The sequence below is a fragment of the Hyla sarda genome, chromosome 1 (assembly GCF_029499605.1).
Source record: "Hyla sarda isolate aHylSar1 chromosome 1, aHylSar1.hap1, whole genome shotgun sequence".
Lineage (NCBI taxonomy): Eukaryota > Metazoa > Chordata > Amphibia > Anura > Hylidae > Hyla > Hyla sarda.
Genome location: NC_079189.1, coordinates 559,415,469 through 559,441,733, shown reverse-complemented (window position 1 = coordinate 559,441,733; position 26,265 = coordinate 559,415,469). Strand labels below are relative to the sequence as shown.

At 56.9% G+C, this 26,265-nt stretch overlaps 1 non-coding gene and 4 pseudogenes across 1 annotated transcript; all 5 read right to left on the bottom strand.

The window, feature by feature from the left end:
* Window positions 1–551: 551 nt before the first annotated feature.
* On the bottom strand, window positions 552–686 carry LOC130337265 (U1 spliceosomal RNA; annotated as a pseudogene).
* A 6,654-nt stretch (window positions 687–7,340) lies between these two features.
* Window positions 7,341–7,475, bottom strand: LOC130337243 (U1 spliceosomal RNA; annotated as a pseudogene).
* A 6,417-nt stretch (window positions 7,476–13,892) lies between these two features.
* LOC130337124 (U1 spliceosomal RNA) lies at window positions 13,893–14,027 on the bottom strand (annotated as a pseudogene).
* An 8,529-nt stretch (window positions 14,028–22,556) lies between these two features.
* On the bottom strand, window positions 22,557–22,691 carry LOC130337211 (U1 spliceosomal RNA; annotated as a pseudogene).
* A 703-nt stretch (window positions 22,692–23,394) lies between these two features.
* LOC130344773 (U2 spliceosomal RNA) lies at window positions 23,395–23,587 on the bottom strand. The gene has a single exon (XR_008883612.1). It is a non-coding gene; the product is annotated as a U2 spliceosomal RNA (small nuclear RNA).
* Window positions 23,588–26,265: the final 2,678 nt, after the last annotated feature.

Here is a 26,265-nt window from a genome sequence, read left to right as displayed (position 1 = left end):
ATTCACTTTGCGGCGGGCATCACAACACTGCAAAGATGCCACAGACAGACAGAAAACTGGATATTTGCATGGATGGGCGGTGCGGTGCAGCCGCTCGCTCACAGTCTCAACATTGCCACGCCTACAAGGAGGAAGGCTCAGGGCTGCATACGGAGGAAAGGAGGTTAGGAAGTCAAGCTGAAAGGCATATACACACACACACACACACACACACACACACACACACACACACACACACACACACACACACAACACAACACAACTTCAAGAAAATAAATGGACCGGCCGGGATGGATGGCACTGCAGATTGACCACAAGGGGGAGACGCAGGCCCATGGATGAATGAAAGCAAAGCACCCGCACACACTCGATTCTCGCACGGAGGCTCAACCATCGCACCCCACGGTGTGCTCAGCCCTGAAGATCACCCAAACACAGCAGGAAAACTCGACTGATAAAATGTGGAGGAGGAGAAGAAGATGGAGCAGGCGCACCACTTCTGCAGCCACCCAGGGCACAACAGACGAGCACTATTTTTGACCAGAGGAAATCAGGGGAAAGCGCGAACGCAGTCCCCCACTACCACAAATTATGCAGTCGAGTTTCCCGCATTTGCGGAAATCGCAGGGGTCAGCACACCCGGAGTGCAATGGATGAGCCTCACCCTGGGAGAACCACCTTAGTTTTGATTGAAAGAGCTTTATTTTCCGTTCAGTCATTACAAGTCGTACAATAAATTACAGTCACACAAAGCATGATAGTACAATACACAGCAAAGGTTCCCTAAGCTATACATCGCACACCATGCTACTCTAACATTCAGCTCAATCCTGCAATAGAAAAGCACAAGAGATCAAACAAAAACCAAATAATACAATCTGTGATCGGGGTAGGGGTGTGGGCGACTATGTGGGGGTAGGGAGGGGGCGGATCACAGGGCCGAACTGTTGGGCTGTATCTTCAGGGAGACATGGGAGAAGGAGAGGGGTCTTCACTCCTCTTCTTCCTCATCAACGGCCGAGCTGTCCAAGATGGAATAGTCTCTAAGCAGGTTCTTGATGAACCTGCGGCAGTCCCGGACGGACATGTTTTCCCTGTTGATCACGAGGCGGTTCCTGGAGAGCCACACTGCGTCCTTAAAACAGTTCATAAGGCGCCAGGCCTCCTGGATGGCCTCCACGTCGTGGGTCCCAGGGAACAGGCCGTAAAGCACCGAATGGTACGATAGGCAGCTCCTGGGCACTGAGTCTCTGAGTTCATGTTCTAGGGCGTCCAACAGACCCTGTGCAAAGGGGCACTGCCAAAACACGTGGAAAGATGTTTCCTCCACGTAGGGGCAACGGGGGCAGTACCGGGTCTTGCACAGGTTGCGGGCATGCATGAATGACCTGAGAGAGAGACCTCCCATGACGGCCATCCACGACAAGTCCTTGTGTCCATTGGTAAGCCGCTTTGAGGCCACATTGTTCCAAACTGTCTCTGCAGTGGCTGCGGGGAGTCCCGGAACCAGCTCGGTCAAGTCCTTAGCTCGGATGAGCTTGTGGATTGTCTTCGGCTTCCATAGGTCGGGTTTCAGTCCTTCCAGCTGGTGCTCCCTCACAAACCGGACAACATCCCCATAGAACCAGGGAGTGTTCCAGTTGTAAGGGATGGAGCTGTCCCACTTGTCCCAGCCCAGCTGTCTCCAGAGGGGCATGAGAAGCAAGCGAGACATGGACCTGCCCGCTGAGCCAGTCTTTTCAACAAGAGTCCGCTGCACCGTGACACATGCAAAGGAGGCCCTCAGCAGAGCGGGGATGTCGGGTATTCCCTTCCCACCCTTGCGGGGTTCCTTGTACATCACGGTCCTCTTGACTCTGTCCATTTTGCCCCAGACGAAGCCAAACACTGTCCGGGTGATGGCCTTGCAAACCGTGGTATGGGGAGGCCAGGCCTGTGCGGTATATTGGAGCACAGGCAAAACTTCACTCCGCAGGACAAGTGCCTTGCCTTCCATCGTGAGCTTTCTGGAGCTCCACAGTCCGATCTTTGAGTTTATCCTTCCTAGTCGGTCTTGCCAAGACTTAAGGGCCGCTCCTTCCTTCCCGAACCAGACTCCAAGAATTTGAATGAAGTCCGGCTTAATAGTAAAGGGGAAGGGGGCGGAAGAAGCCAGGTGCCACTCCCCGAAGAGCATGGCCTCCGACTTCCCGCAGTTGACTTTTGCCCCCGAAGCTCTGCCGAAGTCCTCGCAGGTCTGGACGAGTGCAGTCACCGAACGCTGGTCAGCGCAGAAGACGGTCACGTCGTCCATGTAGAGCGAGCACTTGACCTCGTGGCGATCTGGTCCTGGTGCGGTGATCCCTCTGATCTCTCCATTCTGCCGGATAGTCTCAGCGAAGAGCTCTATAACACAAACAAAAAGGAGAGGTGAAAGAGGGCAGCCTTGTCTAACCCCTGAAAGAATAGGAAAGGGGTCAGTCTTCCAGCCGTTCACCAACACCGTGCTGTAAATGTCAAAATACATAACGTTAACAAAAGAGCAAAACATCTTCCCCAGACCCAGCCTGCGCAAAACCCTGTCCATGAATGCGTGGGAGACACGGTCGAACGCCTTCTCCTGATCTAAGCTGACCAGGGCGGCGCGGCCCCCGCGGTCCTGGATGTAATGGACCGTGTCTCTCACAAGGGCAAGGCTGTCGGCAATCCTGCGGCCAGGAATGCTGCAGGTCTGGTCCGGATGGACGATCTGCCCCATGACAGGTTTCAGCCTGTTGGCCAGCACCTTGGCGAGGATCTTGTAGTCCACGTTCAGGAGAGAGATGGGACGCCAGTTTTTCAGGTCACATCTCTCCCCCTTCCGCTTATACAAGATCGTGATCATCCCTTCCCTCAACGACGGAGGCATTCCGCCCCCCACCACCATCTCCTCGTACACCTCCAACAGGTCCGGACAGATCAGGTCACCCAGCGCTACGTAGAGCTCGGCCGGGAGACCGTCACTGCCCGGGGTCCTGCCGGGCTTAAAGGATTTAGCAGCTCCCCCACCGTCAAGGGATCGTCCATAGCCGCCGCACCTGCGGGATCAACAACGTTAGTGACACCTGACAGGAACCTCTCGGCGGCTTCGGGGTCGGATGACTTGGGGGCGTAGAGGTTGCTGTAGAAGTCGTGGACGACCCCCATCACTTCCTCCTTGCCGCTCCTCATGTGTCCGGTCTCATCTCGTAGCTCAGTCAGGGGCGTGTGGCCGGCATGGAGCTTCCTGAAAAAGAAAGAGTTACATTTCTCACCCTTCTCCAGGTTCTCCACCTTGGAACGAAAGACGATTCGCTTGGATTCCTCCTCAAAGTGCCTTTTCAAGCTCTTTTTGGTCTCCTCCAGCTCCTCCCTGACGTCCCAGCCACACTGGAGCAGGTCCTGCAGGGACCGCAGCTCGCGCTGCAGTTTCCTCAAGTCCCACTTCTTCGCACACGCCTGTTGTCTGCCTTTTGCCTGAAAGAAACAACAGAATTCGACTTTAACATATTCCCACCAATCGCTGATGCACTTGAACAGACATTTGTCATTTCGCCATACAAGGTACGCATCCCTAAGTTCCTCCATGACCTCCCTCTGCTCCAACAGGGCACAATTCAACTTCCAGGAGCCCGGGCCAGGTGGGAATCCATAGCCCAGAGTCCCCCGGAATCGAATGGCCCTGTGGTCAGAGAAGAAGCAGGGGACCATAGAGTACGACACCTTTCTGACTGCTCTCGAAGTGAAGATGAAGTCTATCCGAGAACGGAGCGAGCCATCGGGGCGGCTCCACGTATAGTTTACGGAGCCGTTCCCGATGGACCCGACAACGTCCTGCAAGGATGCCTCCGTCACCATCTCAATCAGCAGTTTAGACGTCACGTCCAGGTTGGCGGATGTGCCAGAACTGCGCCCGTCCACCTCAATGGGGCAGTTGAAGTCACCACCCAACACTACTGCCCTAGTGGTGGCGAGTTCAGCCCGCAGGGCCTGGAGAACCTCCAGTCGGACATCCCTCTCAGGGGAGGCATACACGTTGATGAGCCGCACGGGCTCACCCGCCCAGGAACCGTCTGCGACAAGAAGTCTGCCACAGACGAGCTCCCGGACGGAATCAAGTGCAAAGTTACCTCCCCTGATCAGGATGGCCACCCCCGCAGACCTATTGTCGCCCCCACCAGACCAGTAGGAAGGGCCGTGAGGCCACTGCCTGGCCAGATGGTTGTAAGACCTAGAAGCAGACAAAGCACATTCCTGCAACATGTAAACATCACACCTCTGGGAATCTAAGAACGTAAGAACAGTCTGAAATCTAAACCAAGCTCTAATACTCCTCACATTAATGCAGAAGATGTTGAGATCAGCCATGGGAATAAAAAGAGAGGTTAGTTCTGATACTAGTTACCAGTCTGGTCGGACGGGTCCTCTTCTCTGGCGCCTGTCGGCTCGTGTGGCTTCTCGTAGCGCCCTTCTAAGAACTCGTCGTAGACCGTGTTGGACGGAGTGTCCAGGATTTTCTTGACCTCTGGGTCCTGCAGCAGCTCCTCCATAGATTGAGCTTGGACTGGCTCTGCTTGGACCTGCTCCACTTGGGCCTGCTCCATCACCTCCTCTCCTTCTGAAGCCTCAAGGCTCTCGCAGACCTGCTCCATCTCCTCCTCCTCATCTGAAGCTTGAGGGGTCTCGCAGGTCTCGATTATCTTTCTTTTGTGGGACTCTTCTGATACGTTGTCCCTTCCTTTCCTCTTCCTCTGTATGGTACCTGGGGGAGGAAGCACAGGAAAGTCCTCCGAAGGGCGGGCACCAGCAGCTGGAGGGGGGTTAGGTGCTGCTTGGCCAGGAGAGAAAGGAGGCTGGGTGGGGCGGGGGGCAGGAGAGAGTGCCCGGGCAGGGGAGGACGGGGCAGGGGTGGGCCGGGCAGGGGAGGACGGGGCAGGGGTGGGCCGGGCAGGGGAGGACGGGGCAGGGGTGGGCCGGGGTGGGGTACGGGGGGCAGGGGTGGGCCGGGGTGGGGTACGGGGGGCAGGGGTGGGGCGGGATGGGGCAGGAGGGGCGGGGGTGGGACGGGATGGGGCAGGAGGGGCAGGGGTGGGACGGGATGGGGCAGGAGGGGCAGGGGTGGGACGGGATGGGGCAGGGGTGGGACGGGATGGGGCAGGAGATGGGGCGGGAGGGGCAGGGGATGGGGCGGGAGGGGCAGGGGAGGGGCGGGACGGGGCAGGGGTGGTGGCTTTCGCCTTCTTACCCTCCTTGGTCGGCTTGGCCATCCGTGGTGTTGGCTCCGGAGCTGGGGCTGGCTTCGGTGCTCTCGCTGCCACAGATGCCCATGTTCTCTCCCTCTGGGGGCAGTCCTTGTAGCTGTGGGCTGCCAGTCCGCAGAGGTTGCAGGTCTTGCTCTTGGGGCAGTCCTTGGTCGTGTGACCTGTCACACGGCAATACCTGCAGGCATCCTCCGTACAGTCCTTGCCCTCGTGGCCCATCTTGCCACATCTCCTGCAGGTCTGCGGCATGTCCGGGTAGAAGATAAGTCCTGTGGAGTTGCCCAAGGAAAATGTCGTTGGCAGGTGCTGTAGTCCGTCTGGAGAAGCAGGGTTCTTGTTGAGTCTGACGACCACAGACCACTTGCAGGTCCAGTATCCGAGTGAGTTCAGGATGCGGGTGGGCTCCCTCACCACGGTGCAGAAGCGCTTCAGGAAGGTCGAGATGTCCGTGCCTGGGGTGTGTGGGTTCCGCATTGAGACCGTCACCCGCCTCTCCTCTCTTTGAATAAGGCAGTTGCCCACAAAGCGAGAGAAAGGGGATTCGGGACTCGCCGCTTTCACCACCTCCCAGTATCTTCTACAGGTCCCAATGGTGGCAAAGGTGATGTAGAAGATTCCCGAAAAGAAGGTTGCTATTCCCAGGGTGTCAGCCGTGGGGAAGCCTTGATCCGCCAGCATCTTCTTGCAGAACACGTCGTGGGACATGTCCGGCACCCTTCCGTCCACGGGCTTGAGCTTCAAGGCAACAGTCTGCCTCATCCAGGGCTCCAGGGTTGGAGCTTCCAGGTTAGGAATTCTGCCACCCTTCTGCCTTGCCGTGGTGGAGGTTGAAGCTTGCTGTGGTTGGGGCTGGACCTCCAGGCCTTGCCCTGCAGCCTCCTGGGTGGACTTGCTGGTTGAGGCCATGGCTTCTTCCAGCAGGCTCTTTTCCGCTTCCTTGCTTGCTTGTGGAGAGAGGCTTCGCAAAGTCTTCTTTCCCGGGTGGGAGGAGCTATGCAGATCCGGTCCCGGTGGGAGGAGCTATGCAAATCCTTCTCCAGAGGCAGCGAGTTTCTTCGAAAAGATTCTGCGCCGCCTTCCTCTTCGCCGCTGTTCCGGAATTCACCGCCGATTCCCTTCTTCCAGGTTCTTCGTCGGCTTCTTCCGGAGCTGCAGTCTTCAAGATCTTCTCCTTCTTCAGATGTTCCGAGGCAGGCAGGAGACGATCTTCAGGTGGTATGCTCTAGAGAAATGCGGTTCTAATAAGAACGAAAAGTACTGCAATCGTACTACGCAAAATCTCTACCACAATGCTTGGAGTTCTTCAGACCGTAGCGATCATGGTATCTCCCCTGCCAGGTAAGTATGAGTTGTTCGGCGCCTAGCCGGAGAGGCGCCCCTCGGACGCAGACCACCTCCATTGGTGCGATTTCGGCTCCTTTCCCTCATGGTTTTGGTTTGGGGGAGGGGGGCCAGTACAGTTGCAGAACATACAGATACAAGTGGAGAAGGGTGGAGACCCTGACCCCCCCCCCGCGACTAAGGCGTCCCAAGGGTCCGGATTCACTTTGCGGCGTGCATCACAACACTGCAAAGACGCCACAGACAGACACAAAACTGGATATTTGCATGGATGGGCGGTGCGGTGCAGCCGCTCGCTCACAGTCTCAACATTGCCACGCCTACAAGGAGGAAGGCTCAGGGCTGCATACGGAGGAAAGGAGGTTAGGAAGTCAAGCTGAAAGGCATACACACACACACACACACACACACACACACAAACACACAACACAACACAACACAACACAACACAACTTCAAGAAAATAAATGGACCGGCCGGGATGGATGGCACTGCAGATTGACCACAAGGGGGAGACGCAGGCCCATGGATGAATGAAAGCAAAGCACCCGCACACACTCGATTCTCGCACGGAGGCTCAACCATCGCACCCCACGGTGTGCTCAGCCCTGAAGATCACCCAAACACAGCAGGAAAACTCGACTGATAAAATGTGGAGGAGGAGAAGAAGATGGAGCAGGCGCACCACTTCTGCAGCCACCCAGGGCACAACAGACGAGCACTATTTTTGACCAGAGGAAATCAGGGGAAAGCGCGAACGCAGTCCCCCACTACCACAAATTATGCAGTCGAGTTTCCCGCATTTGGGGAAATCGCAGGGGTCAGCACACCCGGAGTGCAATGGATGAGCCTCACCCTGGGAGAACCACCTTCGTTTTTTTTTTGATTGAAAGAGCTTTATTTTCCGTTCAGTCATTACAAGTCGTACAATAAATTACAGTCACACAAAGCATGATAGTACGATACACAGCAAAGGTTCCCTAAGCTATACATCGCACACCATGCTACTCTAACATTCAGCTCAATCCTGCAATATAAAGGCACAAGAGATCAAACAAAAACCAAATAATACAATCTGTGATCGGGGTAGGGGTGTGGGCGACTATGTGGGGGTAGGGAGGGGGCAGATCACAGGGCCAAACTGTTGGGCTGTATCTTCAGGGGGACATGGGAGAAGGAGAGGGGTCTTCACTCCTCTTCTTCCTCATCAACGGCCGAGCTGTCCAAGATGGAATAGTCTCTAAGCAGGTTCTTGATGAACCTGCGGCAGTCCCGGACGGACATGTTTTCCCTGTTGATCACGAGGCGGTTCCTGGCAAGCCACACTGCGTCCTTAAAACAGTTCATAAGGCGCCAGGCCTCCTGGATGGCCTCCACGTCGTGGGTCCCAGGGAACAGGCCGTAAAGCACCGAATGGTACGATAGGCAGCTCCTGGGCACTGAGTCTCTGAGTTCCTGTTCTAGGGCGTCCAACAGACCCTGTGCAAAGGGGCACTGCCAAAACACGTGGAAAGATGTTTCCTCCACGTAGGGGCAACGGGGGCAGTACCGGGTCTTGCACAGGTTGCGGGCATGCATGAATGACCTGAGAGAGAGACCTCCCATGACGGCCATCCACGACAAGTCCTTGTGTCCATTGGTAAGCCGCTTTGAGGCCACATTGTTCCAAACTGTCTCTGCAGTGGCTGCGGGGAGTCCCGGAACCAGCTCGGTCGAGTCCTTAGCTCGGATGAGCTTGTGGATTGTCTTCGGCTTCCATAGGTCTGGTTTCAGTCCTTCCAGCTGGTGCTCCCTCACAAACCGGACAACATCCCCATAGAACCAGGGAGTGTTCCAGTTGTAAGGGATGGAGCTGTCCCACTTGTCCCAGCCCAGCTGTCTCCAGAGGGGCATGAGAAGCAAGCGAGACATGGACCTGCCCGCTGAGCCAGTCTTTTCTACAAGAGTCCGCTGCACCGTGACACATGCAAAGGAGGCCCTCAGCAGAGCGGGGATGTCGGGTATTCCCTTCCCACCCTTGCGGGGTTCCTTGTACATCACGGTCCTCTTGACTCTGTCCATTTTGCCCCAGACGAAGCCAAACACTGTCCGGGTGATGGCCTTGCAAACGGTGGTATGGGGAGGCCAGGCCTGTGCGGTATATTGGAGCACAGGCAAAACTTCACTCCGCAGGACAAGTGCCTTGCCTTCCATCGTGAGCTTTCTGGAGCTCCACAGTCCGATCTTCGAGTTTATCCTTCCTAGTCGGTCTTGCCAAGACTTAAGGGCCGCTCCTTCCTTCCCGAACCAGACTCCAAGAATTTGAATGAAGTCCGGCTTAACGGCAAAGGGGAAGGGGGCGGGAGAAGCCAGGTGCCATTCCCCGAAGAGCATGGCCTCCGACTTCCCGCAGTTGACTTTTGCCCCCGAAGCTCTGCCGAAGTCCTCGCAGGTCTGGACGAGTGCAGTCACCGAACGCTGGTCAGCGCAGAAGACGGTCACGTCGTCCATGTAGAGCGAGCACTTGACCTCGTGGCGATCTGGTCCTGGTGCGGTGATCCCTCTGATCTCTCCATTCTGCCGGATAGTCTCAGCGAAGAGCTCTATAACACAAACAAAAAGGAGAGGTGAAAGAGGGCAGCCTTGTCTAACCCCTGAAAGAATGGAAAAGGGGTCAGTCTTCCAGCCGTTCACCAACACCGTGCTGTAAATGTCAAAATACATAACGTTAACAAAAGAGCAAAACATCTTCCCCAGACCCAGCCTGCGCAAAACCCTGTCCATGAATGCGTGGGAGACACGGTCGAACGCCTTCTCCTGATCTAAGCTGACCAGGGCGGCGCGGCCCCCGCGGTCCTGGATGTAATGGACCGTGTCTCTCACAAGGGCAAGGCTGTCGGCAATCCTGCGGCCAGGAATGCTGCAGGTCTGGTCCGGATGGACGATCTGCCCCATGACAGGTTTCAGCCTGTTGGCCAGCACCTTGGCGAGGATCTTGTAGTCCACGTTCAGGAGAGAGATGGGACGCCAGTTTTTCAGGTCACATCTCTCCCCCTTCCGCTTATACAAGATCGTGATCATCCCTTCCCTCAACGACGGAGGCATTCTGCCCCCCACCACCATCTCCTCGTACACCTCCAACAGGTCCGGACAGATCAGGTCACCCAGCGCTACGTAGAGCTCGGCCGGGAGACCGTCACTGCCCGGGGTCCTGCCGGGCTTAAAGGATTTAGCGGCAGAGAGCAGCTCCCCCACCGTCAAGGGATCGTCCATAGCCGCCGCACCTGCGGGATCAACAACGTTAGTGACACCTGACAGGAACCTCTCGGCGGCTTCGGGGTCGGATGACTTGGGGGCGTAGAGGTTGCTGTAGAAGTCGTGGACGACCCACATCACTTCCTCCTTGCCGCTCCTCATGTGTCCGGTCTCATCTCGTAGCTCAGTCAGGGGCGTGTGGCCGGCATGGAGCTTCCTGAAAAAGAAAGAGTTACATTTCTCACCCTTCTCCAGGTTCTCCACCTTGGAACGAAAGACGATTCGCTTGGATTCCTCCTCAAAGTGCCTTTTCAAGCTCTTTTTGGTCTCCTCCAGCTCCTCCCTGACGTCCCAGCCACACTGGAGCAGGTCCTGCAGGGACCGCAGCTCGCGCTGCAGTTTCCTCAAGTCCCACTTCTTCGCACACGCCTGTTGTCTGCCTTTTGCCTGAAAGAAACAACGGAATTCGACTTTAACATATTCCCACCAATCGCTGATGCACTTGAACAGACATTTGTCATTTCGCCATACAAGGTAAGCATCCCTAAGTTCCTCCATGACCTCCCTCTGCTCCAACAGGGCACAATTCAACTTCCAGGAGCCCGGGCCAGGTGGGAATCCATGGCCCAGAGTCCCCCGGAATCGAATGGCCCTGTGGTCAGAGAAGAAGCAGGGGACCATAGAGTACGACACCTTTCTGACTGCTCTCGAAGTGAAGATGAAGTCTATCCGAGAACGGAGCGAGCCATCGGGGCGGCTCCACGTATAGTTTACGGAGCCGTTCCCGATGGACCCGACAACGTCCTGCAAGGATGCCTCCGTCACCATCTCAATCAGCAGTTTAGACGTCACGTCCAGATTGGCGGATGTGCCAGAACTGCGCCCGTCCACCTCAATGGGGCAGTTGAAGTCACCACCCAACACTACTGCTCTAGTGGTGGCGAGTTCAGCCCGCAGGGCCTGGAGAACCTCCAGTCGGACATCCCTCTCAGGGGAGGCATACACGTTGATGAGCCGCACGGGCTCACCCGCCCAGGAACCGTCTGCGACAAGAAGTCTGCCACAGACGAGCTCCCGGACGGAATCAAGTGCAAAGTTACCTCCCCTGATCAGGATGGCCACCCCCGCAGACCTATTGTCGCCCCCACCAGACCAGTAGGAAGGGCCGTGAGGCCACTGCCTGGCCAGATGGTTGTAAGACCTAGAAGCAGACAAAGCACATTCCTGCAACATGTAAACATCACACCTCTGGGAATCTAAGAACGTAAGAACAGTCTGAAATCTAAACCAAGCTCTAATACTCCTCACATTAATGCAGAAGATGTTGAGATCAGCCATGGGAATAAAAAGAGAGGTTAGTTCTGATACTAGTTACCAGTCTGGTCGGACGGGTCCTCTTCTCTGGCGCCTGTCGGCTCCTGTGGCTTCTCGTAGCGCCCTTCCAAGAACTCGTCGTAGACCGTGTTGGACGGAGTGTCCAGGATTTTCTTAACCTCTGGGTCCTGCAGCAGCTCCTCCATAGATTGAGCTTGGACTGGCTCTGCTTGGACCTGCTCCACTTGGGCCTGCTCCATCACCTCCTCTCCTTCTGAAGCTTCAAGGCTCTCGCAGACCTGCTCCATCTCCTCCTCCTCATCTGAAGCTTGAGGGGTCTCGCAGGTCTCGATTATTTTTCTTTTGTGGGACTCTTCTGATACGTTGTCCCTTCCTTTCCTCTTCCTCTGTATGGTACCTGGGGGAGGAAGCACAGGAAAGTCCTCCGAAGGGCGGGCACCAGCAGCTGGAGGGGGGTTAGGTGCTGCTGGGCCAGGAGAGAAAGGAGGCTGGGTGGGGCGGGGGGCAGGAGAGAGTGCCCGGGCAGGGGAGGACGGGGCAGGGGTGGGCCGGGCAGGGGAGGACGGGGCAGGGGTGGGCCGGGCAGGGGAGGACGGGGCAGGGGTGGGCCGGGGTGGGGTACGGGGGGCAGGGGTGGGCCGGGGTGGGGTACGGGGGGCAGGGGTGGGGCGGGATGGGGCAGGAGGGGCGGGGGTGGGACGGGATGGGGCGGGGGTGGGACGGGATGGGGCAGGAGGGGCAGGGGTGGGACGGGATGGGGCAGGAGGGGCAGGGGTGGGACGGGATGGGGCAGGGGTGGGACGGGATGGGGCAGGGGTGGGGCGGGATGGGGCAGGAGATGGGGCGGGAGGGGCAGGGGATGGGGCGGGAGGGGCAGGGGAGGGGCGGGACGGGGCAGGGGTGGTGGCTTTCGCCTTCTTACCCTCCTTGGTCGGCTTGGCCATCCGTGGTGTTGGCTCCGGAGCTGGGGCTGGCTTCGGTGCTTTCGCTGCCACAGATGCCCATGTTCTCTCCCTCTGGGGGCAGTCCTTGTAGCTGTGGGCTGCCAGTCCGCAGAGGTTGCAGGTCTTGCTCTTGGGGCAGTCCTTGGTCGTGTGACCTGTCACACGGCAATACCTGCAGGCATCCTCCGTACAGTCCTTGCCCTCGTGGCCCATCTTGCCACATCTCCTGCAGGTCTGCGGCATGTCCGGGTAGAAGATAAGTCCTGTGGAGTTGCCCAAGGAAAATGTCGTTGGCAGGTGCTGTAGTCCGTCTGGAGAAGCAGGGTTCTTGTTGAGTCTGACGACCACAGACCACTTGCAGGTCCAGTATCCGAGTGAGTTCAGGATGCGGGTGGGCTCCCTCACCACGGTGCAGAAGCGCTTCAGGAAGGTCGAGATGTCCGTGCCTGGGGTGTGTGGGTTCCGCATTGAGACCGTCACCCGCCTCTCCTCTCTTTGAATAAGGCAGTTGCCCACAAAGCGAGAGAAAGGGGATTCGGGACTCGCCGCTTTCACCACCTCCCAGTATCTTCTACAGGTCCCAATGGTGGCAAAGGTGATGTAGAAGATTCCCGAAAAGAAGGTTGCTATTCCCAGGGTGTCAGCCGTGGGGAAGCCTTGATCCGCCAGCATCTTCTTGCAGAACACGTCGTGGGACATGTCCGGCACCCTTCCGTCCACGGGCTTGAGCTTCAAGGCAACAGTCTGCCTCATCCAGGGCTCCAGGGTTGGAGCTTCCAGGTTAGGAATTCTGCCGCCCTTCTGCCTTGCCGTGGTGGAGGTTGAAGCTTGCTGTGGTTGGGGCTGGACCTCCAGGCCTTGCCCTGCAGCCTCCTGGGTGGACTTGCTGGTTGAGGCCATGGCTTCTTCCAGCAGGCTCTTTTCCGCTTCCTTGCTTGCTTGTGGAGAGAGGCTTCGCAAAGTCTTCTTTCCCGGGTGGGAGGAGCTATGCAGATCCGGTCCCGGTGGGAGGAGCTATGCAAATCCTTCTCCAGAGGCAGCGAGTTTCTTCGAAAAGATTCTGCGCTGCCTTCCTCTTCGCCGCTGTTCCGGAATTCACCGCCGATTCCCTTCTTCCAGGTTCTTCGTCGGCTTCTTCCGGAGCTGCAGTCTTCAAGATCTTCTCCTTCTTCAGATGTTCCGAGGCAGGCAGGAGACGATCTTCAGGTGGTATGCTCTAGAGAAATGCGGTTCTAATAAGAACGAAAAGTACTGCAATCGTACTACGCAAAATCTCTACCACAATGCTTGGAGTTCTTCAGACCGTAGCGATCATGGTATCTCAACATTGCCACGCCTACAAGGAGGAAGGCTCAGGGCTGCATACGGAGGAAAGGAGGTTAGGAAGTCAAGCTGAAAGGCATACACACACACACACACACACACACACACACACACACACACACAACACAACACAACACAACACAACACAACACAACACAACACAACACAACTTCAAGAAAATAAATGGACCGGCCGGGATGGATGGCACTGCAGATTGACCACAAGGGGGAGACGCAGGCCCATGGATGAATGAAAGCAAAGCACCCGCACACACTCGATTCTCGCACGGAGGCTCAACCATCGCACCCCACGGTGTGCTCAGCCCTGAAGATCACCCAAACACAGCAGGAAAACTCGACTGATAAAATGTGGAGGAGGAGAAGAAGATGGAGCAGGCGCACCACTTCTGCAGCCACCCAGGGCACAACAGACGAGCACTATTTTTGACCAGAGGAAATCAGGGGAAAGCGCGAACGCAGTCCCCCACTACCACAAATTATGCAGTCGAGTTTCCCGCATTTGGGGAAATCGCAGGGGTCAGCACACCCGGAGTGCAATGGATGAGCCTCACCCTGGGAGAACCACCTTAGTTTTTTTTGATTGAAAGAGCTTTATTTTCCGTTCAGTCATTACAAGTCGTACAATAAATTACAGTCACACAAAGCATGATAGTACAATACACAGCAAAGGTTCCCTAAGCTATACATCGCACACCATGCTACTCTAACATTCAGCTCAATCCTGCAATATAAAGGCACAAGAGATCAAACAAAAACCAAATAATACAATCTGTGATCGGGGTAGGGGTGTGGGCGACTATGTGGGGGTAGGGAGGGGGCGGATCACAGGGCCAAACTGTTGGGCTGTATCTTCAGGGAGACATGGGAGAAGGAGAGGGGTCTTCACTCCTCTTCTTCCTCATCAACGGCCGAGCTGTCCAAGATGGAATAGTCTCTAAGCAGGTTCTTGATGAACCTGCGGCAGTCCCGGACGGACATGTTTTCCCTGTTGATCACGAGGCGGTTCCTGGAGAGCCACACTGCGTCCTTAAAACAGTTCATAAGGCGCCAGGCCTCCTGGATGGCCTCCACGTCGTGGGTCCCAGGGAACAGGCCGTAAAGCACCGAATGGTACGATAGGCAGCTCCTGGGCACTGAGTCTCTGAGTTCATGTTCTAGGGCGTCCAACAGACCCTGTGCAAAGGGGCACTGCCAAAACACGTGGAAAGATGTTTCCTCCACGTAGGGGCAACGGGGGCAGTACCGGGTCTTGCACAGGTTGCGGGCATGCATGAATGACCTGAGAGAGAGACCTCCCATGACGGCCATCCACGACAAGTCCTTGTGTCCATTGGTAAGCCGCTTTGAGGCCACATTGTTCCAAACTGTCTCTGCAGTGGCTGCGGGGAGTCCCGGAACCAGCTCGGTCAAGTCCTTAGCTCGGATGAGCTTGTGGATTGTCTTCGGCTTCCATAGGTCGGGTTTCAGTCCTTCCAGCTGGTGCTCCCTCACAAACCGGACAACATCCCCATAGAACCAGGGAGTGTTCCAGTTGTAAGGGATGGAGCTGTCCCACTTGTCCCAGCCCAGCTGTCTCCAGAGGGGCATGAGAAGCAAGCGAGACATGGACCTGCCCGCTGAGCCAGTCTTTTCAACAAGAGTCCGCTGCACCGTGACACATGCAAAGGAGGCCCTCAGCAGAGCGGGGATGTCGGGTATTCCCTTCCCACCCTTGCGGGGTTCCTTGTACATCACGGTCCTCTTGACTCTGTCCATTTTGCCCCAGACGAAGCCAAACACTGTCCGGGTGATGGCCTTGCAAACGGTGGTATGGGGAGGCCAGGCCTGTGCGGTATATTGGAGCACAGGCAGAACTTCACTCCGCAGGACAAGTGCCTTGCCTTCCATCGTGAGCTTTCTGGAGCTCCACAGTCCGATCTTTGAGTTTATCCTTCCTAGTCGGTCTTGCCAAGACTTAAGGGCCGCTCCTTCCTTCCCGAACCAGACTCCAAGAATTTGAATGAAGTCCGGCTTAATAGTAAAGGGGAAGGGGGCGGAAGAAGCCAGGTGCCACTCCCCGAAGAGCATGGCCTCCGACTTCCCGCAGTTGACTTTTGCCCCCGAAGCTCTGCCGAAGTCCACGCAGGTCTGGACGAGTGCAGTCACCGAACGCTGGTCAGCGCAGAAGACGGTCACGTCGTCCATGTAGAGCGAGCACTTGACCTCGTGGCGATCTGGTCCTGGTGCGGTGATCCCTCTGATCTCTCCATTCTGCCGGATAGTCTCAGCGAAGAGCTCTATAACACAAACAAAAAGGAGAGGTGAAAGAGGGCAGCCTTGTCTAACCCCTGAAAGAATAGGAAAGGGGTCAGTCTTCCAGCCGTTCACCAACACCGTGCTGTAAATGTCAAAATACATAACGTTAACAAAAGAGCAAAACATCTTCCCCAGACCCAGCCTGCGCAAAACCCTGTCCATGAATGCGTGGGAGACACGGTCGAACGCCTTCTCCTGATCTAAGCTGACCAGGGCGGCGCGGCCCCCGCGGTCCTGGATGTAATGGACCGTGTCTCTCACAAGGGCAAGGCTGTCGGCAATCCTGCGGCCAGGAATGCTGCAGGTCTGGTCCGGATGGACGATCTGCCCCATGACAGGTTTCAGCCTGTTGGCCAGCACCTTGGCGAGGATCTTGTAGTCCACGTTCAGGAGAGAGATGGGACGCCAGTTTTTCAGGTCACATCTCTCCCCCTTCCGCTTATACAAGATCGTGATCATCCCTTCCCTCAACGACGGAGGCATTCCGCCCCCCACCACCATCTCCTCGTACACCTCCAACAGGTCCGGACAGATCAGGTCACCCAGCGCTACGTAGAGCTCGGCCGGGAGACCGTCACTGCCCGGGGTCCTGCCGGGCTTAAAGGATTTAGCGGCAGAGAGCAGCTCCCCCACCGTCAAGGGATCGTCCATAGCCGCCGCACCTGCGGGATCAACAACGTTAGTGACACCTGACAGGAACCTCTCGGCGGCTTCGGGGTCGGATGACTTGGGGGCGTAGAGGTTGCTGTAGAAGTCGTGGACGACCCCCATCACTTCCTCCTTGCCGCTCCTCATGTGTCCGGTCTCATCTCGTAGCTCAGTCAGGGGCGTGTGGCCGGCATGGAGCTTCCTGAAAAAGAAAGAGTTACATTTCTCACCCTTCTCCAGGTTCTCCACCTTGGAACGAAAGACGATTCGCTTGGATTCCTCCTCAAAGTGCCTTTTCAAGCTCTTTTTGGTCTCCTCCAGCTCCTCCCTGACGTCCCAGCCACACTGGAGCAGGTCCTGCAGGGACCGCAGCTCGCGCTGCAGTTTCCTCAAGTCCCACTTCTTCGCACACGCCTGTTGTCTGCCTTTTGCCTGAAAGAAACAACGGAATTCGACTTTAACATATTCCCACCAATCGCTGATGCACTTGAACAGACATTTGTCATTTCGCCATACAAGGTACGCATCCCTAAGTTCCTCCATGACCTCCCTCTGCTCCAACAGGGCACAATTCAACTTCCAGGAGCCTGGGCCAGGTGGGAATCCATGGCCCAGAGTCCCCCGGAATCGAATGGCCCTGTGGTCAGAGAAGAAGCAGGGGACCATAGAGTACGACACCTTTCTGACTGCTCTCGAAGTGAAGATGAAGTCTATCCGAGAACGGAGCGAGCCATCGGGGCGGCTCCACGTATAGTTTACGGAGCCGTTCCCGATGGACCCGACAACGTCCTGCAAGGATGCCTCCGTCACCATCTCAATCAGCAGTTTAGACGTCACGTCCAGGTTGGCGGATGTGCCAGAACTGCGCCCGTCCACCTCAATGGGGCAGTTGAAGTCACCACCCAACACTACTGCCCTAGTGGTGGCGAGTTCAGCCCGCAGGGCCTGGAGAACCTCCAGTCGGACATCCCTCTCAGGGGAGGCATACACGTTGATGAGCCGCACGGGCTCACCCGCCCAGGAACCGTCTGCGACAAGAAGTCTGCCACAGACGAGCTCCCGGACGGAATCAAGTGCAAAGTTACCTCCCCTGATCAGGATGGCCACCCCCGCAGACCTATTGTCGCCCCCACCAGACCAGTAGGAAGGGCCGTGAGGCCACTGCCTGGCCAGATGGTTGTAAGACCTAGAAGCAGACAAAGCACATTCCTGCAACATGTAAACATCACACCTCTGGGAATCTAAGAACGTAAGAACAGTCTGAAATCTAAACCAAGCTCTAATACTCCTCACATTAATGCAGAAGATGTTGAGATCAGCCATGGGAATAAAAAGAGAGGTTAGTTCTGATACTAGTTACCAGTCTGGTCGGACGGGTCCTCTTCTCTGGCGCCTGTCGGCTCCTGTGGCTTCTCGTAGCGCCCTTCCAAGAACTCGTCGTAGACTGTGTTGGACGGAGTGTCCAGGATTTTCTTGACCTCTGGGTCCTGCAGCAGCTCCTCCATAGATTGAGCTTGGACTGGCTCTGCTTGGACCTGCTCCACTTGGGCCTGCTCCATCACCTCCTCTCCTTCTGAAGCTTCAAGGCTCTCGCAGACCTGCTCCATCTCCTCCTCCTCGTCTGAAGCTTGAGGGGTCTCGCAGGTCTCGATTATCTTTCTTTTGTGGGACTCTTCTGATGCGTTGTCCCTTCCTTTCCTCTTCCTCTGTATGGTACCTGGGGGAGGAAGCACAGGAAAGTCCTCCGAAGGGCGGGCACCAGCAGCTGGAGGGGGGTTAGGTGCTGCTGGGCCAGGAGAGAAAGGAGGCTGGGTGGGGCGGGGGGCAGGAGAGAGTGCCCGGGCAGGGGAGGACGGGGCAGGGGTGGGCCGGGCAGGGGAGGACGGGGCAGGGGTGGGCCGGGCAGGGGAGGACGGGGCAGGGGTGGGCCGGGCAGGGGAGGACCGGGGTGGGGTACGGGGGGCAGGGGTGGGGCGGGATGGGGCAGGAGGGGCAGGGGTGGGACGGGATGGGGTAGGAGGGGCAGGGGTGGGACGGGATGGGGCAGGAGGGGCAGGGGTGGGACGGGATGGGGCAGGGGTGGGACGGGATGGGGCAGGGGTGGGGGTGGGGCGGGATGGGGCAGGAGATGGGGCGGGAGGGGCAGGGGATGGGACTGGAGGGGCAGGGGAGGGGCGGGACGGGGCAGGGGTGGTGGCTTTCGCCTTCTTACCCTCCTTGGTCGGCTTGGCCATCCGTGGTGTTGGCTCCGGAGCTGGGGCTGGCTTCGGTGCTCTCGCTGCCACAGATGCCCATGTTCTCTCCCTCTGGGGGCAGTCCTTGTAGCTGTGGGCTGCCAGTCCGCAGAGGTTGCAGGTCTTGCTCTTGGGGCAGTCCTTGGTCGTGTGACCTGTCACACGGCAATACCTGCAGGCATCCTCCGTACAGTCCTTGCCCTCGTGGCCCATCTTGCCACATCTCCTGCAGGTCTGCGGCATGTCCGGGTAGAAGATAAGTCCTGTGGAGTTGCCCAAGGAAAATGTCGTTGGCAGGTGCTGTAGTCCGTCTGGAGAAGCAGGGTTCTTGTTGAGTCTGACGACCACAGACCACTTGCAGGTCCAGTATCCGAGTGAGTTCAGGATGCGGGTGGGCTCCCTCACCACGGTGCAGAAGCGCTTCAGGAAGGTCGAGATGTCCGTGCCTGGGGTGTGTGGGTTCCGCATTGAGACCGTCACCCGCCTCTCCTCTCTTTGAATAAGGCAGTTGCCCACAAAGCGAGAGAAAGGGGATTCGGGACTCGCCGCTTTCACCACCTCCCAGTATCTTCTACAGGTCCCAATGGTGGCAAAGGTGATGTAGAAGATTCCCGAAAAGAAGGTTGCTATTCCCAGGGTGTCAGCCGTGGGGAAGCCTTGATCCGCCAGCATCTTCTTGCAGAACACGTCGTGGGACATGTCCGGCACCCTTCCGTCCACGGGCTTGAGCTTCAAGGCAACAGTCTGCCTCATCCAGGGCTCCAGGGTTGGAGCTTCCAGGTTAGGAATTCTGCCGCCCTTCTGCCTTGCCGTGGTGGAGGTTGAAGCTTGCTGTGGTTGGGGCTGGACCTCCAGGCCTTGCCCTGCAGCCTCCTGGGTGGACTTGCTGGTTGAGGCCATGGCTTCTTCCAGCAGGCTCTTTTTCGCTTCCTTGCTTGCTTGTGGAGAGAGGCTTCGCAAAGTCTTCTTTCCCGGGTGGGAGGAGCTATGCAGATCCGGTCCCGGTGGGAGGAGCTATGCAAATCCTTCTCCAGAGGCAGCGAGTTTCTTCGAAAAGATTCTGCGCCGCCTTCCTCTTCGCCGCTGTTCCGGAATTCACCGCCGATTCCCTTCTTCCAGGTTCTTCGTCGGCTTCTTCCGGAGCTGCAGTCTTCAAGATCTTCTCCTTCTTCAGATGTTCCGAGGCAGGCAGGAGACGATCTTCAGGTGGTATGCTCTAGAGAAATGCGGTTCTAATAAGAACGAAAAGTACTGCAATCGTACTACGCAAAATCTCTACCACAATGCTTGGAGTTCTTCAGACCGTAGCAGGTCTCGATTATTTTTCTTTTGTGGGACTCTTCTGATACGTTGTCCCTTCCTTTCCTCTTCCTCTGTATGGTACCTGGGGGAGGAAGCACAGGAAAGTCCTCCGAAGGGCGGGCACCAGCAGCTGGAGGGGGGTTAGGTGCTGCTGGGCCAGGAGAGAAAGGAGGCTGGGTGGGGCGGGGGGCAGGAGAGAGTGCCCGGGCAGGGGAGGACGGGGCAGGGGAGGACGGGGCAGGGGTGGGCCGGGCAGGGGAGGACGGGGCAGGGGTGGGCCGGGGTGGGGTACGGGGGGCAGGGGTGGGGCGGGATGGGGCAGGAGGGGCAGGGGTGGGACGGGATGGGGCAGGAGGGGCAGGGGTGGGACGGGGTGGGACGGGATGGGGCAGGGGGGGGGGCGGGATGGGGCAGGGGGGGGGCAGGGGGGGGGCGGGATGGGGCAGGGGATGGGGCGGGAGGGGCAGGGGATGGGGCGGGAGGGGCAGGGGAGGGGCGGGACGGGGCAGGGGTGGTGGCTTTCGCCTTCTTACCCTCCTTGGTCGGCTTGGCCATCCGTGGTGTTGGCTCCGGAGCTGGGGCTGGCTTCGGTGCTCTCGCTGCCACAGATGCCCATGTTCTCTCCCTCTGGGGGCAGTCCTTGTAGCTGTGGGCTGCCAGTCCGCAGAGGTTGCAGGTCTTGCTCTTGGGGCAGTCCTTGGTCGTGTGACCTGTCACACGGCAATACCTGCAGGCATCCTCCGTACAGTCCTTGCCCTCGTGGCCCATCTTGCCACATCTCCTGCAGGTCTGCGGCATGTCCGGGTAGAAGATAAGTCCTGTGGAGTTGCCCAAGGAAAATGTCGTTGGCAGGTGCTGTAGTCCGTCTGGAGAAGCAGGGTTCTTGTTGAGTCTGACGACCACAGACCACTTGCAGGTCCAGTATCCGAGTGAGTTCAGGATGCGGGTGGGCTCCCTCACCACGGTGCAGAAGCGCTTCAGGAAGGTCGAGATGTCCGTGCCTGGGGTGTGTGGGTTCCGCATTGAGACCGTCACCCGCCTCTCCTCCCTTTGAATAAGGCAGTTGCCCACAAAGCGAGAGAAAGGGGATTCGGGACTCGCCGCTTTCACCACCTCCCAGTATCTTCTACAGGTCCCAATGGTGGCAAAGGTGATGTAGAAGATTCCCGAAAAGAAGGTTGCTATTCCCAGGGTGTCAGCCGTGGGGAAGCCTTGATCCGCCAGCATCTTCTTGCAGAACACGTCGTGGGACATGTCCGGCACCCTTCCGTCCACGGGCTTGAGCTTCAAGGCAACAGTCTGCCTCATCCAGGGCTCCAGGGTTGGAGCTTCCAGGTTAGGAATTCTGCCGCCCTTCTGCCTTGCCGTGGTGGAGGTTGAAGCTTGCTGTGGTTGGGGCTGGACCTCCAGGCCTTGCCCTGCAGCCTCCTGGGTGGACTTGCTGGTTGAGGCCATGGCTTCTTCCAGCAGGCTCTTTTCCGCTTCCTTGCTTGCTTGTGGAGAGAGGCTTCGCAAAGTCTTCTTTCCCGGGTGGGAGGAGCTATGCAGATCCGGTCCCGGTGGGAGGAGCTATGCAAATCCTTCTCCAGAGGCAGCGAGTTTCTTCGAAAAGATTCTGCGCCGCCTTCCTCTTCGCCGCTGTTCCGGAATTCACCGCCGATTCCCTTCTTCCAGGTTCTTCGTCGGCTTCTTCCGGAGCTGCAGTCTTCAAGATCTTCTCCTTCTTCAGATGTTCCGAGGCAGGCAGGAGACGATCTTCAGGTGGTATGCTCTAGAGAAATGCGGTTCTAATAAGAACGAAAAGTACTGCAATCGTACTACGCAAAATCTCTACCACAATGCTTGGAGTTCTTCAGACCGTAGCGATCATGGTATCTCCCCTGCCAGGTAAGTATGAGTTGTTCGGCGCCTAGCCGGAGAGGCGCCCCTCGGACGCAGACCACCTCCATTGGTGCGATTTCGGCTCCTTTCCCTCATGGTTTTGGTTTGGGGGAGGGGGGCCAGTACAGTTGCAGAACATACAGATACAAGTGGAGAAGGGTGGAGACCCTGACCCCCCCCCGCGACTAAGGCGTCCCAAGGGTCCGGATTCACTTTGCGGCGTGCATCACAACACTGCAAAGACGCCACAGACAGACACAAAACTGGATATTTGCATGGATGGGCGGTGCGGTGCAGCCGCTCGCTCACAGTCTCAACATTGCCACGCCTACAAGGAGGAAGGCTCAGGGCTGCATACGGAGGAAAGGAGGTTAGGAAGTCAAGCTGAAAGGCATACACACACACACACACACACACACACACACACACACAACACAACACAACACAACACAACTTCAAGAAAATAAATGGACCGGCCGGGATGGATGGCACTGCAGATTGACCACAAGGGGGAGACGCAGGCCCATGGATGAATGAAAGCAAAGCACCCGCACACACTCGATTCTCGCACGGAGGCTCAACCATCGCACCCCACGGTGTGCTCAGCCCTGAAGATCACCCAAACACAGCAGGAAAACTCGACTGATAAAATGTGGAGGAGGAGAAGAAGATGGAGCAGGCGCACCACTTCTGCAGCCACCCAGGGCACAACAGACGAGCACTATTTTTGACCAGAGGAAATCAGGGGAAAGCGCGAACGCAGTCCCCCACTACCACAAATTATGCAGTCGAGTTTCCCGCATTTGGGGAAATCGCAGGGGTCAGCACACCCGGAGTGCAATGGATGAGCCTCACCCTGGGAGAACCACCTTAGTTTTTTTTTTTTTTTTAAAGCCGAGGAACGTGCTTTCGATTCACCCAAAGTGCAAGAAAAAGTGCAAACGTGTTACACTAAAAAAACGTGCACAAAGGATGCGGTCTATCGCAAGCCCTTCTCCGATAGGAGAGAGGCCCCCCAACAAACCTTACCCTTCGCCTCCGGACCAAAAGGTACCTGCGAGGTTCCAGGTTCGATGTCCCTTTTCGCCGAAGCTACTAGGGGACCACAAATGCTCCCGGCATCCCCCTTGGCGTTAGCCAAGGTATCTGCCCGCAGAGCCGATTACGGTAGGTACCCTGCCAAAGCAGGAGTACCCGGGGTGTTTGCAGGGAGGTGCGGAACCTAATGGCCACACACACCTCCCCTAGACCGCCAGGAGGGACACCCAGAAGGGCTACCGCATCCTGACAAATCCTGTGAACACACAACACGCAAAAAGTGACACAGTGAGACAAAAAAGAAATAAATAAGTGAATGTGTGCAGATATACTGCCCGGACATCCGGCCGGATCTATAAAAATTTCTCTGATCCTAGCCAGAAGGCCGGGAATCAAGAGGTGAGTGCCACAAGGTGAAGAGATTATGGTGCCCGTGCTTCAACTCAGTGAGCCTATTCTCCCAGTGAGTTTCGGCACCTCGGGGTCACCACTCCCCGAGGCACAAAGTACCTCGGCTCTAGACCCTCTCAGCCTCATGGCGAGACCCGGAGGGAACAGGTCACATCAGGGCAGCCGTCGAGCTGATTCCTCAGAACCAGCCCCGGAAAGCCCTGGTACACCTGCATCCTCCATGCAGCACCCATCCCCACCAGCCCCATACCGGCGTTACTGTCCACCGGCATGAAAAACTGATAAGAACAGATACTACACTTGATCTTAGCCAAAAGGCCGAGAACCACCTTAGTTTTTTTGATTGAAAGAGCTTTATTTTCCGTTCAGTCATTACAAGTCGTACAATAAATTACAGTCACACAAAGCATGATAGTACAATACACAGCAAAGGTTCCCTAAGCTCTACATCGCACACCATGCTACTCTAACATTCAGCTCAATCCTGCAATAGAAAAGCACAAGAGATCAAACAAAAACCAAATAATACAATCTGTGATCGGGGTAGGGGTGTGGGCGACTATGTGGGGGTAGGGAGGGGGCGGATCACAGGGCCAAACTGTTGGGCTGTATCTTCAGGGAGACATGGGAGAAGGAGAGGGGTCTTCACTCCTCTTCTTCCTCATCAACGGCCGAGCTGTCCAAGATGGAATAGTCTCTAAGCAGGTTCTTGATGAACCTGCGGCAGTCCCGGACGGACATGTTTTCCCTGTTGATCACGAGGCGGTTCCTGGAGAGCCACACTGCGTCCTTAAAACAGTTCATAAGGCGCCAGGCCTCCTGGATGGCCTCCACGTCGTGGGTCCCAGGGAACAGGCCGTAAAGCACCGAATGGTACGATAGGCAGCTCCTGGGCACTGAGTCTCTGAGTTCATGTTCTAGGGCGTCCAACAGACCCTGTGCAAAGGGGCACTGCCAAAACACGTGGAAAGATGTTTCCTCCACGTAGGGGCAACGGGGGCAGTACCGGGTCTTGCACAGGTTGCGGGCATGCATGAATGACCTGAGAGAGAGACCTCCCATGACGGCCATCCACGACAAGTCCTTGTGTCCATTGGTAAGCCGCTTTGAGGCCACATTGTTCCAAACTGTCTCTGCAGTGGCTGCGGGGAGTCCCGGAACCAGCTCGGTCAAGTCCTTAGCTCGGATGAGCTTGTGGATTGTCTTCGGCTTCCATAGGTCGGGTTTCAGTCCTTCCAGCTGGTGCTCCCTCACAAACCGGACAACATCCCCATAGAACCAGGGAGTGTTCCAGTTGTAAGGGATGGAGCTGTCCCACTTGTCCCAGCCCAGCTGTCTCCAGAGGGGCATGAGAAGCAAGCGAGACATGGACCTGCCCGCTGAGCCAGTCTTTTCAACAAGAGTCCGCTGCACCGTGACACATGCAAAGGAGGCCCTCAGCAGAGCGGGGATGTCGGGTATTCCCTTCCCACCCTTGCGGGGTTCCTTGTACATCACGGTCCTCTTGACTCTGTCCATTTTGCCCCAGACGAAGCCAAACACTGTCCGGGTGATGGCCTTGCAAACGGTGGTATGGGGAGGCCAGGCCTGTGCGGTATATTGGAGCACAGGCAAAACTTCACTCCGCAGGACAAGTGCCTTGCCTTCCATCGTGAGCTTTCTGGAGCTCCACAGTCCGATCTTTGAGTTTATCCTTCCTAGTCGGTCTTGCCAAGACTTAAGGGCCGCTCCTTCCTTCCCGAACCAGACTCCAAGAATTTGAATGAAGTCCGGCTTAATAGTAAAGGGGAAGGGGGCGGAAGAAGCCAGGTGCCACTCCCCGAAGAGCATGGCCTCCGACTTCCCGCAGTTGACTTTTGCCCCCGAAGCTCTGCCGAAGTCCTCGCAGGTCTGGACGAGTGCAGTCACCGAACGCTGGTCAGCGCAGAAGACGGTCATGTCGTCCATGTAGAGCGAGCACTTGACCTCGTGGCGATCTGGTCCTGGTGCGGTGATCCCTCTGATCTCTCCATTCTGCCGGATAGTCTCAGCGAAGAGCTCTATAACACAAACAAAAAGGAGAGGTGAAAGAGGGCAGCCTTGTCTAACCCCTGAAAGAATAGGAAAGGGGTCAGTCTTCCAGCCGTTCACCAACACCGTGCTGTAAATGTCAAAATACATAACGTTAACAAAAGAGCAAAACATCTTCCCCAGACCCAGCCTGCGCAAAACCCTGTCCATGAATGCGTGGGAGACACGGTCGAACGCCTTCTCCTGATCTAAGCTGACCAGGGCGGCGCGGCCCCCGCGGTCCTGGATGTAATGGACCGTGTCTCTCACAAGGGCAAGGCTGTCGGCAATCCTGCGGCCAGGAATGCTGCAGGTCTGGTCCGGATGGACGATCTGCCCCATGACAGGTTTCAGCCTGTTGGCCAGCACCTTGGCGAGGATCTTGTAGTCCACGTTCAGGAGAGAGATGGGACGCCAGTTTTTCAGGTCACATCTCTCCCCCTTCCGCTTATACAAGATCGTGATCATCCCTTCCCTCAACGACGGAGGCATTCCGCCCCCCACCACCATCTCCTCGTACACCTCCAACAGGTCCGGACAGATCAGGTCACCCAGCGCTACGTAGAGCTCGGCCGGGAGACCGTCACTGCCCGGGGTCCTGCCGGGCTTAAAGGATTTAGCGGCAGAGAGCAGCTCCCCCACCGTCAAGGGATCGTCCATAGCCGCCGCACCTGCGGGATCAACAACGTTAGTGACACCTGACAGGAACCTCTCGGCGGCTTCGGGGTCGGATGACTTGGGGGCGTAGAGGTTGCTGTAGAAGTCGTGGACGACCCCCATCACTTCCTCCTTGCCGCTCCTCATGTGTCCGGTCTCATCTCGTAGCTCAGTCAGGGGCGTGTGGCCGGCATGGAGCTTCCTGAAAAAGAAAGAGTTACATTTCTCACCCTTCTCCAGGTTCTCCACCTTGGAACGAAAGACGATTCGCTTGGATTCCTCCTCAAAGTGCCTTT